General features: G+C 40.1%; 1 pseudogene; it reads right to left on the minus strand.

Annotated features, from left to right (window-relative positions):
• Positions 1 to 12755: 12755 nt before the first annotated feature.
• On the minus strand, positions 12756 to 13567 carry LOC131754623 (ras-related protein R-Ras2 pseudogene; annotated as a pseudogene).
• Between the last annotated feature and the right edge of the window lie 1849 nt (positions 13568 to 15416).

Consider the following 15416-nt stretch of genomic DNA (forward strand, 5'->3'; position numbering starts at 1 on the left):
TCTCACTGTTGTGGCCTCTCCCGTTGCGGAGCACAGGCTCCGGATACGCAGGCTCAGAGGCCGTGGCTCACGGGCCCAGCCGCTCCACGGCATGTGGGATCTTCCCGGACCGGGGCACGAACCCGTGTCTCCTACATCGGCAGGTGGACTCTCAACCACTGCACCACCAGGGAAGCCCTGTATGTGAATTTTGAAGCCTAATCCCCATTGGGATGATATTTGGAGGTAAGGCCTTTGTGAGATAATTAGGTCATGAAGATGGAACCTTCGTGAATGGGATTAGGGCCCTTATAAGAAGAGATCTCTCGGAACTCCCTGGCGGTCCTTGCTTCCACCACAGGGGGCCCAGGTTCTATCCCTGGTTGGGGAACTAGGATCCCACATACCAGCCATCACAGCCAAAAAGAAAAAGAAAAAAAGAGAACTCTCTCCACCATGTAAGGACCCAGCAAGAATGTGTCCATGTGCAAACCAGGAAGAAGGCTCTCACCAGGCACCAAATTGTCTGGCATCTTGCTGTCAGACTCACCATTCTCCAGAGCTGTGAGAAATAAAGTTTTGTTGTTTAAGGCACCAATCTGTGGTATTCTGATTATAAGACATCAAGGAAGCTCAGGAGAATCAACAAGCTAGGAACCTTAAGCAAGTAGCTTATTTTCTTCAAACTTCAGTCTCCTTACCTCTAATATGGCATTAGCAATAGCACCTATTTCTGAGGATTGTTTTGAGAATGAAGTGAAATAATACATGCAAATAACTTAGTACATATGTAGCACTGAAAACACACTCAATAAAGTTTTCTTATTACTATTACAGCTTTCTCATCTATAAACTGATGGTTTTAAAGGCTCCTTCTGCTTTAAACATGCTATGACTCCTATTTAATCCTAAAAGAAAAGTTATTTGTTTTCTGGATTTGTCAACCTGGCAATGTTAACAATCAATGTATTAACTTTTTTTTCCAGTAAAATAATGCTACAAGAACCAGCAACAATTCGTCACCCTGTATGCATGAATTTAGGGCAGGGCCATAATTATTTTACGAACTTACATTTAATGTACAAAAGTCCTCCTTCGTCTCACAAGATTCCAGGAAGTACAAAGAGGGGGTGATTTGGAATGATAAAGCTCCCTTTTGATCTACAGTTCTGAAGAGAGGCATGTTTTTTCTTTTGTTGGTCTAACAACAGGGTAGATATATATGCCCTTACTTAAGAGAGAAGAAAAACAGAAAACCAAAAGTTAAGACATTCATATTACACAAACCAAAATTTTAAACAGAGGCCTGTGTGCCACTCTGTGATTTTCTAACTCTATTGAATATCTTTCTGGATTTAAACCCTCAGGAAAGAAGTAATGTTCATTACCTAATAATGATAAAATAGGTATGGCCTTTTACTTCCGGTGAAAAAACATGATCTTCTTTGCTCTTTATAAGGTGTAATGGAGAGTTTTATGCCCACTTTATGCATGGGAAAGTTGAGGGTCCATGAAGGAAGATAATTACCTAAAAAATCACATAGCTAACCAGGCACGAAACCAATGCCAAATGAGCCCAAAGATTTAGGCCTCGTGATCAGACAACCCACTTCCCTTTGCTTACCTGCCAATTACCTGCCAAGTCCCGTAAGTGTGAGCTATACTTCATGTTTGTTTCTCATAAATACATCCTTATTGATAATGTCAATAGAGTAAATTTCATCACTCACTTGGAATGGCTCTGTCTTCATCCTGGCAGTGTTTTGCCTTCCAGAAGAGCAGAACAATGCACCATAGTTTCCAAGTGCCTTTCATTTGTCACTGGGACCTTTGCTATGTGGATCATACTTCCTCGTTGCCAGACATTAGCAAATATAATATCTTGGTCCAGATAATTATCTCTGTAATGGAGGTAATTGCAATGGTAAGCGTCTTTAACCCAGATTCCCATGTTTTATCAGTGCTTTATTTTAGGCTGACCCATACTATCGAAAAGTGTTCCAGAGACGGCTAAAGCTAGACAGGGACAAGGTATTAACCCAAAACTTATTAAAACCAACAACCAACGTTTGTATAAAGCTTTAAAGTTTACCAAGTTTCAATCCAGGGGGGTAACTAGGGCAGGTCTCATTATTCCCATGTTATAGATGAGGAAATGAGGTTCATTCAGATCTTTTAATTTCAAATTCCATGCTAGAGCTACAATACGACAATATCACAGTACTACAATTCCTGGGCGCTTCACTATTATTGTTATTATTACTCTTACCATTCAAAACCAGAGGGCATTTGCTTGAACTTCCCCCCACATGAGCAGTCAGAGAAATCAGAATTGGAATCATCAACCAAATTTTACTTAAAATAATTTACTTATTATTTTCCAGACATGTTTTGGACAAGTTATTTTAAGCACAATTGCACATGAATAAAAGTCCACAGGAACAATGGTCCCTCCACAGGCTTCTAATGGAGAAAGTGAATTCAGAACAGACCTTGTTATGGTGTCAAAATGAAACAATGCCTGGGCAAGTTCCATTACCATTCCACAAACAAAACTAAGGAAATGGGAGAAGAAAGGAGAAAAGTAAAGTACATTTATGTCCTGCAGGGCTCTAGCTCTGGCAGGAAATTCTGAGTGAGAGCTCTTGTAGGTGCCCTACCACTTGACCCTGGGACTGTGGGACCTTTGCATGGCCATCTCCAATCAGGTGTGTGGTTGGCTCCTTCCACAGGCTTCAGAGGCTGAAGGGGCCTGAGCCTCACTCAGCTTTTCCATATCTCCCCAAACCTGGCCACTGCATATGTAGGGGAGCTTCCCTTCTTGCACCTACAAGCCTTGTAGACTTCCAGTTTACAGCAGGAAGAACTGCTTCTCTCCCCTCACCCTTTATTTTTTTATTTTTAATTTTTTTTTTTTTTTGCGGTACACAGGTCTCTCACTGCAGTGGCCTCTCCAGTTGCGGAGCACAGGCTCCGGACACGCAGGCCCAGCGGCCATGGCTCACGGGCCCAGCCGCTCCGCGGCATGTGGGATCCTCCCGGACCGGGGCATGAACCCGCGTCCCCTGCATCGACAGGCGGACTCTCAACCACTGCGCCACCAGGGAAGCCCGTCCCCTCACCCTTTACATCACTTCTACATACATCATTCACTGATCCCTGTCTTAGTAAGTCTTTAAATAAGTGCTTATTACCTATTGACTGGGAACAGACAACTTGAAGAGACATGCTATGTGCCAGACACACAACAATAGTCTCAAACTTGATTACATAAGAATCCCTTGGAATGCCCATTTAAAATGCAGATTTCTGGATCCTACCTCTGGAGATGCTTATATGGTAGGTTTGGGATGCAGCCCAAGATCTGGATTGCAATCAAATACTCCAGATGATTTTGATGTAGGGGATCCAGTGTCACTTCGAGAAATACCACAGTAAGTGCTAAAGAACTGAATAAAAGAATGAATGAATGAATGATAATATCATGAATGAGAGTCGATGGTTGAACTGTGTTTCCCTCATTTGCCTTGCTATGAGGATCATTGGTACATATTAAAAATAATGATTACTAAGCCTGCCCCAGACATAGTAATCATAGTCCCCAGGGAAAGAATCTGGGAATCTATATTCTTAAATAAGTGCCCCAAATGAGTCTTATGAAGAGGCACCTTTGAGGAATACTACCATATAGCCTGTGGTCTCTGTAGTTCCCACAACACTCATTTCCTGTTCTTTGAAGCAGTAACTTGGAGTGACCACATTCAAGCAAGTACCTGAAGTTCTTACTATCTTGGTAAAACGACTCCTTCACTTGCCATTTTAGAAAAAATCAGACCCTTCAGCCATACCCCATATGATCCTTCCAGTAAATAGTCTACAGCTATGGATCCAAATGGGTTTCAATATAATCTGGCAAGATTTCAAAATATTTCATAATCAGTACTGTCTGGGCATCAACTAATCCAAGTGGACAAAGAGTATATGTAGTAATATAAGCAACCAATGTTTACTATCTAGATATTAGTCCCTAGTGTAAGACTTTAAATGATAGTTTTTTTTTTTTAATTGAAGTGTAGTTGATTTACAATGTTGTGCTAGCTTCAGGTGTACAGCAAAGTGATTCAGTTATATATATTTCAGATTCTTTTCCCTTATAGGTTATTACAAAATATTGAGTATAGTTCCCTGTGCTGTACACTAGGTTCCTGTTGGTTATCTGTTTTGTATATAGTAGTGTGTATACGTTACTCCCAAATTCTTAATTTATCCCTCCCCCCCTTAAATGATAGTTTTTAAATTGTGTAAGCTTAATAAAGCTTGGGAAGACTGATGTATTTTCAAGAATCCCTTGTAATTTATCTCTTGCACCCCTTTATCGAAGGCCTGAGTTTGGTAAATATATGGAAGGTAATGCCTGGTAATTTTACTCAGGTTTGTTTAATACATCTTTCCCTGTTTAATTTGTTGCATGCTCCATGCCCTGACGTCTTATTCCTTACCAGACCAGAAGTTTTTTAATGTGCAAGCCTATTGTGCCTAGGGAAAAATGTTGAACTTTTGCCTTTGTAATAAGATATGCTCCAATGACCAACTTTAGCAATTTAATATAGTTGAATAATAACTGAATGGGACACTTTGTCACTCAGTCATTATTCAAGCTCCTACTGGGGGTGGAGAGAGGAGTTGCTGAAGGCCAGATTATTCCCAAGGGAGTTCAGCCACACAAATCAACACTGAGAGAATCTTTTTAAAAACAATGTTGCAAAAAATCCAAAATTCCAGGAAATACAAGTCAAACTATAGATTTGCAAAATGCTTATAAGAGCTCACATTCAATTTTACAAAATGGCATAGTGTTTAGTATTCATTTAAGGTATTTTTGTACATGGAAAGTATGTTGGAAGGATAAAGCAATCACCTGTATAATTCAATCTAAGAAGTGCTTTGTAGGTGGACATGATCCAGATAGATGAGATCATTACCACATGGTCCAGAGGTATGTGAAAATTCCCCTTCACCCTACATTGCATGTTACCTCTGATTCTGAAGATATTCCAGTATTCATTACAAGCTTCAAGCACCTGTATCTTGCTCTGATGTGTACAGAGACATTTCTGCTGAAAATTTCAAAGTCTCTTATTTTCATGCAAAACTTGAAGAAGCCAAAGTTTTTGTTTATTCATTTTAGTCTGAGTTGTTCTGTTTTGTTTTGCTTTTTGAGATGTACTGTAAAGCCATTTTTTCTTTTTTCTGTATCTAGGACCAGGGCTTCATTTGCCAGTGAAGAAGAGACCACATGCAGACTTCTAATTTATGTATTTAGCATATATAATGTGTTCTAGAGTCTCATGAAAGTTAATCAAGGGAAAACCCAGATAGCCTGGCAGCCTTAGGGAACTAGGGTGTGGTCTTTCGGGAAGGCTGCCTCTTCCTCTGGAAAGACACCTGGTTGGGATTAGGCTGGGCCAAGGCTGTCGGGTCAGTGACAGCTGCCTCAGTGTCAGGATAGGAGGCTTGCAGAGAAGACATGGCTCTCTTCCAGAACATCTGAGCCCTGATTCCTGCAATGCCACGGTCCTCATTTTTACTCCATGTGTGGATATCACTACAAAAGAGGTCACACAAGCTCTCTGACCTCATATCTCTACCACAAGAAAGGCCCTCACCTGCTGCCTTGACCAGGGACCTTTTCCTTTCCAGGCATTCTCAGAAGACTCGGGAGGGTGGCAGAAGTTCTGGGAAGAGTTCTGGAAGGTGTAGGAAGCCCTGAGAGACACGTGCCCCATCAACAGAGGGTCAGAGATCTCATGGAAGTGGCTCCTCATCATTCATGTCCTCTCATACCCCTACCCTACTTTATGCCAATCACTCGGGTTTTCATAAGCCAGGTTGAGGGACCGGCCACAGGTCAAGAAAAAACCCCAGATCTGGGACTGATAAGTTAATTAAGGGACCTCCAAGGATTTTTACAATTGTTGATAACCTCTGACAGTCATACCTACTTACTGTTAACAAAAATTTTTTATCCTTTCTGAGATGTCGTGGATAGAAAGGCTTATATGCAGGGTAAGTGTTCAGTGCAGTAGATGGATTTTCTTGATAGTAGATCTAGCCCGGTGATTACTCTCTAAAAGTCATCATAGAGAGCACTCTCGCACGGATACAGATAGAAGTTGAAAAACACATTTCCTAAAGTACTCATTTTCTCATATCAAGACTCCGGTTAGATGCCCCACGGTAGGAACCTTTCTCCACGTTTTGGGAAGGGACAGAGAAAATCCTAGTCTTTGCCCCAGATTTCAGCTTAGGAGACAGCACTGCTTATCTGGAAAGATTCAGTGGCCCTGGCCCAAAGAATATTCAGCTTTTGCTCCAATGGAACCAGAATCCTCTTTTCAATGTCCACCACAAACTGGGTGTTAGAGAAAACAGATTGATTGCCCCATAGTGGAGCTGCCAAGAGGAACTCTAAGCCAGACTTTGGTAAATGGAAGCTCCCATTAGCACCACAAGCCCCTGGGGAAGCATCTGGACTGATCTTGGTTACTGTCTTCATGGCCTTACCTGACTCCTCAAATTCCCCCTTTTGAGCCCCAAAAAATCAACCTGTAAAAGCACCTGTAAAATCAACACCAGCCTAAGATCCTCATTCTGACCCCCATTCTTGCCATTTCAATGGCCACACTCAGTCTCTGCTGCTGATTTTATCCACCCAAACAAGCCTTCGTCTAACCTGCCTTAGCTGATTATTCAAGCTGAACACATGTCTGCTAGCCCAATGCGGGCCCAGGCCCATCAGGAAGGCAAACCTCATCCTAGGCCCTCGTTCTGGCTTAGTGCCTCTGAGGTCGGTTGCACAACTGGGCACCACAAGGAGCACATGACTGCCATCCACAAAGACAAAGATGGAAAATATGAGCCATCCACTTGGCAACTATGTTGGCATCCTCCTCCATTCATGCTGCCAAGCCCTGACCAGAAAGATCTTGGACTGCTTATTGCCCAATGCAGCCAGTGCAGATGCAGGGTGGCTCCGGTCATGGCTGGTAGAACCGGCTCTAATGACACTTACACTCGCAAGAAAAGGACGGAGGAGGGGACCCAGACTCCGTATCAGCTTATGCCCACCAGATTCAAGCTAAAGAGAAATCTAGAAATCTTCATGAAACTAAACAGGAAAGATTTATTATTATTGTTGTTGTTATTATTATTTAGAAAATGACCAAAAATAAACATATTCTCCCTTTAAAAATTTTTAATTCGATTTCCATAGGAAAAACTGAATGCGTTTTCTGTCCACAGAATGCATGTATGGTCTTTTTCCGGGAATAAGGGAAGCAGGAAAATAGGTGAAGAAAAGTAAGTAAATGATTAGGGTATAAGCTATAATGTAGGGAAGAGCTATGTCATTGTTGCCTACAGAGTACTAATCCTATGTCCCAAGTGATTCTGAAAGCACTTTAAAGAAGCCAGGAAGAAAATTAAGTACTTGCCTATACATTTATCTCATTTTATCCCCTCCCCAATTCTTTCAAGTGAAGATTTATTTCCCCCACCTTGCAAATAAGGAAACTGAGGCAGCCTCAAAGAAGCTAAAGGACTGTTCAAGGTTACAAAGCTACAAAATGGTTGAGATGGGAGTTGAACCCAGTTCACCAGATACCAAAGCTCACAACTATCTTTCATTAAGGATTGTCATTAATTTAGACAACTATCTTCCCCCTGAAGCATATGCCAAAAGAAGTTTACCAACATTCCAAGACAATGTCATCAGGGAGAGCACAGTCAAATTACTATTGAAGGAGTTCTTCCAGTCTGTTTCCCAAAACTAGTGTTGGAAGTGTTGGAAGGTGAGTTTGGTAATTGGTTCACTTTTAATAGATGCCTTATTTTAAGTTGCCTGGCTTGATGATGCAACAAGCAGGGGAATGAGCTTGGTTTGAAGATAGATTTCTGATCTTCTGGGAAGTGCTTCTACTTCAATAAGCTTTGACTCACCAAGGAAATTCCTAAGGACGTTTAGTCACAACCTGCTGAGCTGCCAACGCTGTAAATATACACATGCCCATATGCACACATATGCATAGGAATAGATAATTTTGTAGTCATGGCAATGAATGCTGCTTTCATCAGGGACCAAGCCATTGCAGTCAGCAGGGAGGAGACTGTTGGGGGGAAACTTTTCTTCTTCCAACGTGGGTCCAGTAGTTGGTGGCCTGTAAATTAACTGACAAGGGATAGGTTAACAGGAAAAGAGATGAGGTTTACTTAAGCCTACACACAGAACTACTCAGTAATAGGTAACTCACTCAACAGACTGGGATAAAAACTTTATATGCCAAATTAACAAAGGGGTGGTGATGGTGGTAGTTAGGGCTTCAGTAGGAAGATAGGGAAGGTTCTGTGGGACTTTGTGATGCTAATGGCTATGGGTAGTCTGCCTCCATACAGGCACCTAAATACATTGGAAACACCCATGGTTGCGGGGAGGGAAGGAGGTTAATGGCAGCTGTATATTCTGAAAGCTATGTTTGTGTCAGATAAAGGGACTTAAGATAAGATTTCTTCCTGTATCTACTTTAGCTCAAATGTTTTTACTTTAAAATCAACCCTGGGGGTCTGAGCGGTTCCCCACATTTCCCTCACCGGAAACATCCCTTAGAAGTTTAAAAAAAGAGGCTACGTTGATGGCTATGGGAAGAGATTTGGATTAGAAGTTGCAGGGAAAGAGATACACAAAGGGAGAAGAAAACAAAGATGAATGGTTGGAGCAGTTTCTGAGTCCACAGGGCAGCCAGTCAAGAAGATTTCTCGACGTTGGATTTTGAAGCACCTTTAGTGAGGATGGTAGTGGCAGTGTTATAGCTACGGCTATTTCCTGAAGCAGAGCATGGAAGATGCAGGTGTTCCAGTGAATTTTCTGAGTGGTCCACACTGTTGTGTGATAAATCCTTTGAAGTTATAGTACTTCAGCTTCAGCTCGCAGGGCTTTAGGAAAAAGGCAGCTTTATTTCTCAGTGATGCCAAGTCAAGAGAGTGAGAGAAAAATTTAATTACCAACAAAACGTGTAAGACAGCAGGTAGAAGTCACAGAGATGAAAAGTAGCTTTAAAACAATGAACAGGACTCAAATCTGGTAACATACAAGGGTAGGTTATTATTTTCCACTGAAACATACAATTTCTTTCTACAATCACCCCCATTTTAATAAAAATTTATTTTATTTATTTATTTTTGGCTGCACTGGGTCTTCGTTGCTGTGCGCGGCTTTCTCTAGTTGTGGTGAGCGGGGGCTGCTCTTCATTGCGGTGTGTGGGCTTGTCATTGCAGTGGCTTCTCTTGTTGCAGAGCACGGGCTCCAGACACGCAGGCTTCAGTAGTTGTGGCACGTGGGCTCAGTAGTTGTGGCTCACGGGCTCTAGAGCGCAGGGTCAGTAGTTGTGGCGTACAGGCTTAGTTACTCCGCGGCATGTGGGATCCTCCCGGACCAGGGCTCGAACCATGTCCCCTGCATTGGCAGGTGATTCTTAACCACTGTGCCACCATGGAAGCCCCTACAATCACCCCCATTCTGAGCAAAGATTATCAAAGTAAGATTACTCTTGTTTACAAAATAAATCTTGTCTCATTAAATCTGGCTTGATCATTTACATAAGTGCAGCAAGATTGGTAATTGGACTATATAGGTCTTTTAAAGTTTGCTTGGCTGGAACTTTTATAAGGAATCTCAGATTGGACTTTTAAATGCCTCTTGATGCTTGTAAGCCAAACCATGAACTTATCAGGCTATATCTGCAGTATTTATAGATTTGGTGATTTCCTTTCTTCTTGAGGTTCCCAAAATATTCTAAAGTTCCTGGGCCTGCCAGAAAGTGACTTTCCCTCCTCACCTATAAAGGACGGGAAGTCTGTAAGCCAGGTACCAGGCCAGTTTTTCCAGAATGGTTTTGTAAACATTGGCTTCATAAAGCAATCTTAATTCCTGAAAACTGTTTGGTCATAGATGATTCTGTGCACATGAATCTCAAATATGACATTCCAGTTACAGCCTTGGTGATATGCCCAATTTTCTCAATTATGTCCTGTTACAAAGAGAACAGATTCTCATTGAACTTATGCAAGCAACGATATTGCAATGAGAATAAAAATATTCAATAAGAGTTTCTGAATTCTGGAGGGATCAGTTAGGGAAAAAAAGATAAATGTTTCCTTTCAGTTTGCAAAGATACAATCTTCTTAATTTTTGTGAGTTATAGTTAGCTTAGGAGAAAACAGAAAAGGGGTTCCTTATATCCAGAAAAACAAAACATCTAAGAACAAGCAATGTTCCAAACAAATAAACAAAAAAATCCATAAAAATTATAATCACTTTTCATTTGCTCATTCAGTCCCACATCATAATTCTTGTTCCACTTGAAACTGGCTTAGCAGTTTTGCGAAGTCATCAGCTTCACCACTAGAATTCTGGAAATCCTTAGTGGTATGATCTCAAATTTATTTAAGCAATGCCATCAGAAGCCTGTACCCCAGAGTGCCTTAGGTCATAGGTCTTTCTGTGGTTCTCTGAGACATCCCTTTTGTTGAAGACAAAGTATTCCGGCTTGTAGCTGATTGCAAGAGCTTATAGGAAAGCATCAGAATAACTATCTGTGAATGACAAAAAACTTAAAATGGCCACTGTTAAAGTTTGATAAGAATTCATTATAAAAAATGATGCAGTTGACAAATTTGGTTGTTTTTGTGACAGATATTCTCTTAGGATAATAACTGAAATTATGACTGATAACATTCTGTCAGGACATATCATAGACAATGAGGGCATTGACAAATTTCTAGGAACTTCATAGAATTTCTGAAGTACTTATATCAATAACATTTAGGCATACCAGTATAACCTAGGGAAGGTTAAGCACCTCTTCCCATTTGACAATGCTTCCGTGCAACTTAACTTATGACATAAACTTAATTAGTTAAACATCTCCCTTTTCACAGGGTGAGAGGACAAACCCTTTGAGATTTTCCAGGGATCCCGTGGAAAGTCTCAAAGTCAGTTCCAGGTCAAAAAGACTTCATTTAGAATTTGATTTTGGGAAGCTGTCCAAAACGTCAACAGGTTTGAACATCTGATTAAATAGGATCACAGGTCAGTTTTTAATTACGAAAAAAGACTTGGTCTTCTTAAATAATCAAAAACATGGTTAAAGTACTGGAAATTATTCCAATAAGACACAGAATCTTTGCTTCCTAAGTAGATGACTTAAAAGGTAAAGACAACCTTTTTTACAATCTCTTATTAAGAACAAACCAGTAATCCAAGGAACTTCATCTTTTTAAGGGAGAGAAAACCAAACTCTAATTTTGCATCAATACATTATTGATATTAAAACAATATTGACATTATAAAACTTACAGTAAATCCATTCAGTCTTAGCCAGCCTGACCACATGAGACAAGATTCTCTCTCTGTGTCCCACAACATCACCCCACCCCCCAACCTGTAAAACTTCCTATATTTATTCATCTTTTTGTCTCTCTTTTTTTTCTTTTTTCTTCTGGAACAATCTTTTGTGTGTGTGTGTGTGATAACAGAGCAATTTTAATTCTAGCACCTGAAGCTATACAAGGATATGCTTTATAAACTTCGTGGAACTGTTGTACGCATTCAATAAAGGGACAACTCGCAATACCACTTAGTATCTCAAAATCAGGAACATACCTTTGAATTGTTTAAACACAATGCACAGAATGAAAAACAAAATCAGAAGTCACGCACAGTTATACTAATTGTCAATTAAAAGTTTTACCACTTACTACTTGATATAGCAGTCAGTGTCTAGTAGGGGATATTGGAAGTGATTTCAGATTCTCATCCTGTCGTACTCTATTGGGAAGGTTTCTTGAGTAGCTATGTGACTGGCCAAAGGTGGGTACAACCAGGACCAGAACAGCATGTAAGGTTCTACCACAGTTTCTGTCATTTTCACTTTTTTTCCTTTGTCAGCTAAAAGTGAACAGTGAGAATTAAATACTTATCCTTACATATACACGAGGTATGCTGTGAGAGCATATTTGCTTACAAACATATAAAAATACTTGTTAACTAGTTTGATAAGAAAATAACGTATAAAAATATATAGCAAAACGTTAATCATCTCTGACCCTGGAAAGATCAATTCCATATTTTATATTATAAACAAAAACAGTTTTAGTTTTTTTGAATCCCTTACCCAGAAATACTTGAAAAGGAAGACAGACAGAAATTATTTATTTTTACTCTCAACATGGCTGTGAAAAGAGTTAAATTAAAAAACCAAAACACTAAAATGCCTAAGTCCAGAATGAGTCCAAATATTCGGCCACATAGAATATTATATTTAGGAATAATAGTAAAGGCTTTACACACAGTTTTTAACCTATAAATACAATAGGCATTTTGGTATTTTGGCCACTGGAAAACAAAGGCTATAGCATCAGTAAAGGTCTGAGGTGTCTCACTTTTGTGAATTCAATTCAGTGTATTTAAGGTTAACGAAAGTTGACATCAAAGTTTTTAGAGATAGGCAAAAATTCACATTTAAAAAAAACTCCCTAAGTTTCTATTTAGAGTAACAGTAGGCGATATGATTCCAGAAGTTAAAAGTTATTTCACAACCTATGACTTCAGCTTGGCAAACAGCTTAGGTTCCAAAGCTGATTCATCCTTATTAAAAGTAAGCCCTTAAAAAAAGAATGTGTCTGTATATAGAGATATCCATTTTAAAGGAATCAATCTTTGAAGCAGCCTTAGTGTTTCCTTTAAATCTGTCTTGAATGACCATTGGATTAGCTTCATGGAAAGGATTAGCCAGCTTCTTGGTCTAAGGCTACCACGGTGATCATTTATCTAAGGCTAGAAAGGTACCAACGTGATGTAAACTGTAAGGAGAGGAGAAGATGAGGGCTTTTCCTGGCAGTTTGTAGCTAAAATTCAAGGGATTCTTAGAAAATGACACAGTGGCAGCCTTTCTTGTCTTTTTCTTTCCGTGTTGGTTCTGGTGAAGGAGGACATTCCTGCTCTTGAAATTTCCTTATAACCTGGACAAGCTAATGGAAAGCTTGATCTACATTCATCCTAATCTTTGCTGATGCCTTCCTGTATGTTACCTTAAGTTGTGCTAACTGCCGTCCTTCTTCCTACTTTACCTGTCTCTGATGATCCAGATCTGCTTTATTACCAATTAAAGTCATTAGAAACTCATCATGATCCTTTACTCTGAGAATCTGTCTTTGAAACTTATAGATTTCTTCAAAACTGCCTCTATCGGTGACTGAAAAGACCAACAGGAAACCCTCGCCAGTTCTCATATACTGTTCTCTCATAGCTCCAAACTCCTCTGTCCCGCTGTATCCAGAATATCTAGCCAGGCTGCCTGGTCAACTGTCACGCACTGCTTTGTGTATGAATCCTTGATGGTTGGATCATAATCCGTTACAAAATAGAACTGGATGAACTGGATGGTGAGCGCCAACTTGCTGCGCCACCCCCGCCGACCACCACGAGCCGGTACTTCTCTTGGCCGGAGCCGTCCCTCCAGACGGCTGCGGCCATGGGGACGCCGCTGAGCCCAACCCGGCCACGCCGAGCCGCTGCCCGCCCTAGGCCCTGCTCCGGGGACTCGTGTAGCTGGCGGGCCGCAGGCAAGCGGCTGGGCGGGAGTCCCGGACGCCGGGAGCTGCTGGAGGGCCCGTCCAGGCGGCAGCACAGCGCCCGGGCATCCCGATTGAGGCGCGGAGAAGCGAGGTGGCCGCAGCTGCCGCGGGGCGCACTCCAGCACACGTCTTCGCAGTGCCAATGGAACAATCTTTAAACAACTATGTTCGGACAGAATTACTCTTTTCTTTTTCTTAACAAATACAATCCTACATTCCTTGAATACTTTGCATTCAGAGTTTTCTTCTTCACCCTTATTATTTCTAGTAGCTTCATTTACATATATTGATTATAATTTTGAACCCTTAGTAACCTTTATTTCCCAGAGAAAACTAGGAAGTAGACAATTGTGAACTGTCATAGACCAGCATTGTGTAGTAGATTAGCAAATTTATCAATACATCATCTCACAGTTTCTAGACTTATGCTGCCCTCATAGTACAATTTCTCAATATGACAAAAAGAACATCTTTGTTCATAGAACCAAATATCTTTAGTTTCCTGTATAAATAAGAAGTCAAAATAGATAAACTTAAAGCTATGTTTAATAATTAATGTTTCAGTATTTTATATTATTTGGAAATGATCTAGATATTTAATGGATATCTATTATTTAACTTTGTATAACTCTAAGGTTTCAAGTTACCAAAAAGATTTTGGAAAGTACTTCTAAGCAGACATATAATAAAACAATTCTTGTTGAAATAAAATTTGTAAGAGCAATGATTTAATTTGATTAAAATAAAATCTCTAAGGAATCTTGCTCCCTGACTTCAGACTATACTACAAAGCTACAGTAATCAAAACTGTATGGGGCTGGCACAAAAACAGACACATAGATCAACAGAACAGGATAGAAAGCCCAGAAATAAACCCACTCACTGTGGTCAACTAATCTATGATAAAGGAGGCAAGAGTAAACAATAGAGCAAAGACAGTCTCTTCAATAAGTGGTGCTGGGAACACTGGAGAGCTACATGTAAAAGAATGAAATTAGAACATTCTCTAACACCATATACAAAAATAAACTCAAAATGGACCTAAACGTAAGACCATATACCATAAAACTCCTAGAGGAAAATATAGGCAGAACACTCTTTGACATAAACTGCAGTCATAATTTCTTTGGATCTGTCTCCTAGAGTAATGGAAACAAAAGCAAAAATAAACAAATTGGGCTTAATTAAACTTAAAAGCTTTTGCACAACAAAGGAAACCATAAACAAAACGAAAAGACAACCTACAGAATGGTAGAAAATATTTGCAAACAATGCAACCAACAAGGGATTAATTTCCAAAATACACATCTTATATGGCTCACTATCAAAAAAATAAATAACTCAGTCAAAAGAAAAAAATGGGCAGAAGACCTAAATAGACATTTTTCCAAAGAAAACACATACAGATGACCAGCAGGCATATGAAAAGATGCTCAACACTGCTAATTATTAGAGAGATGCAAACCAAAGCTACCATGAGGTATCACCTCACACCAGTCAGAATGGCCATTATCTATAAATACTACATTCTGGAGAGGGTGTGGAGGAAAGAGAACCCTCTTCCACTGTTGGTGAGAATATTGGTGCAGCCACTATGGAGAACAGTATGGAGGTTCCTTAAAAAACTAAAAATAGTTACCATATGATCCTGTAATACCACTCCTGGGCATATATACAGAAAAGATGAAAACTCTAATTCGTAAAGGTACATGCACCACAATGTTCATAGCAGCAAAATTTACAATAGC

This window comes from Kogia breviceps, chromosome 4, assembly GCF_026419965.1.
Source record: "Kogia breviceps isolate mKogBre1 chromosome 4, mKogBre1 haplotype 1, whole genome shotgun sequence".
In the NCBI taxonomy this organism is placed as follows: Eukaryota; Metazoa; Chordata; class Mammalia; order Artiodactyla; family Physeteridae; genus Kogia; species Kogia breviceps.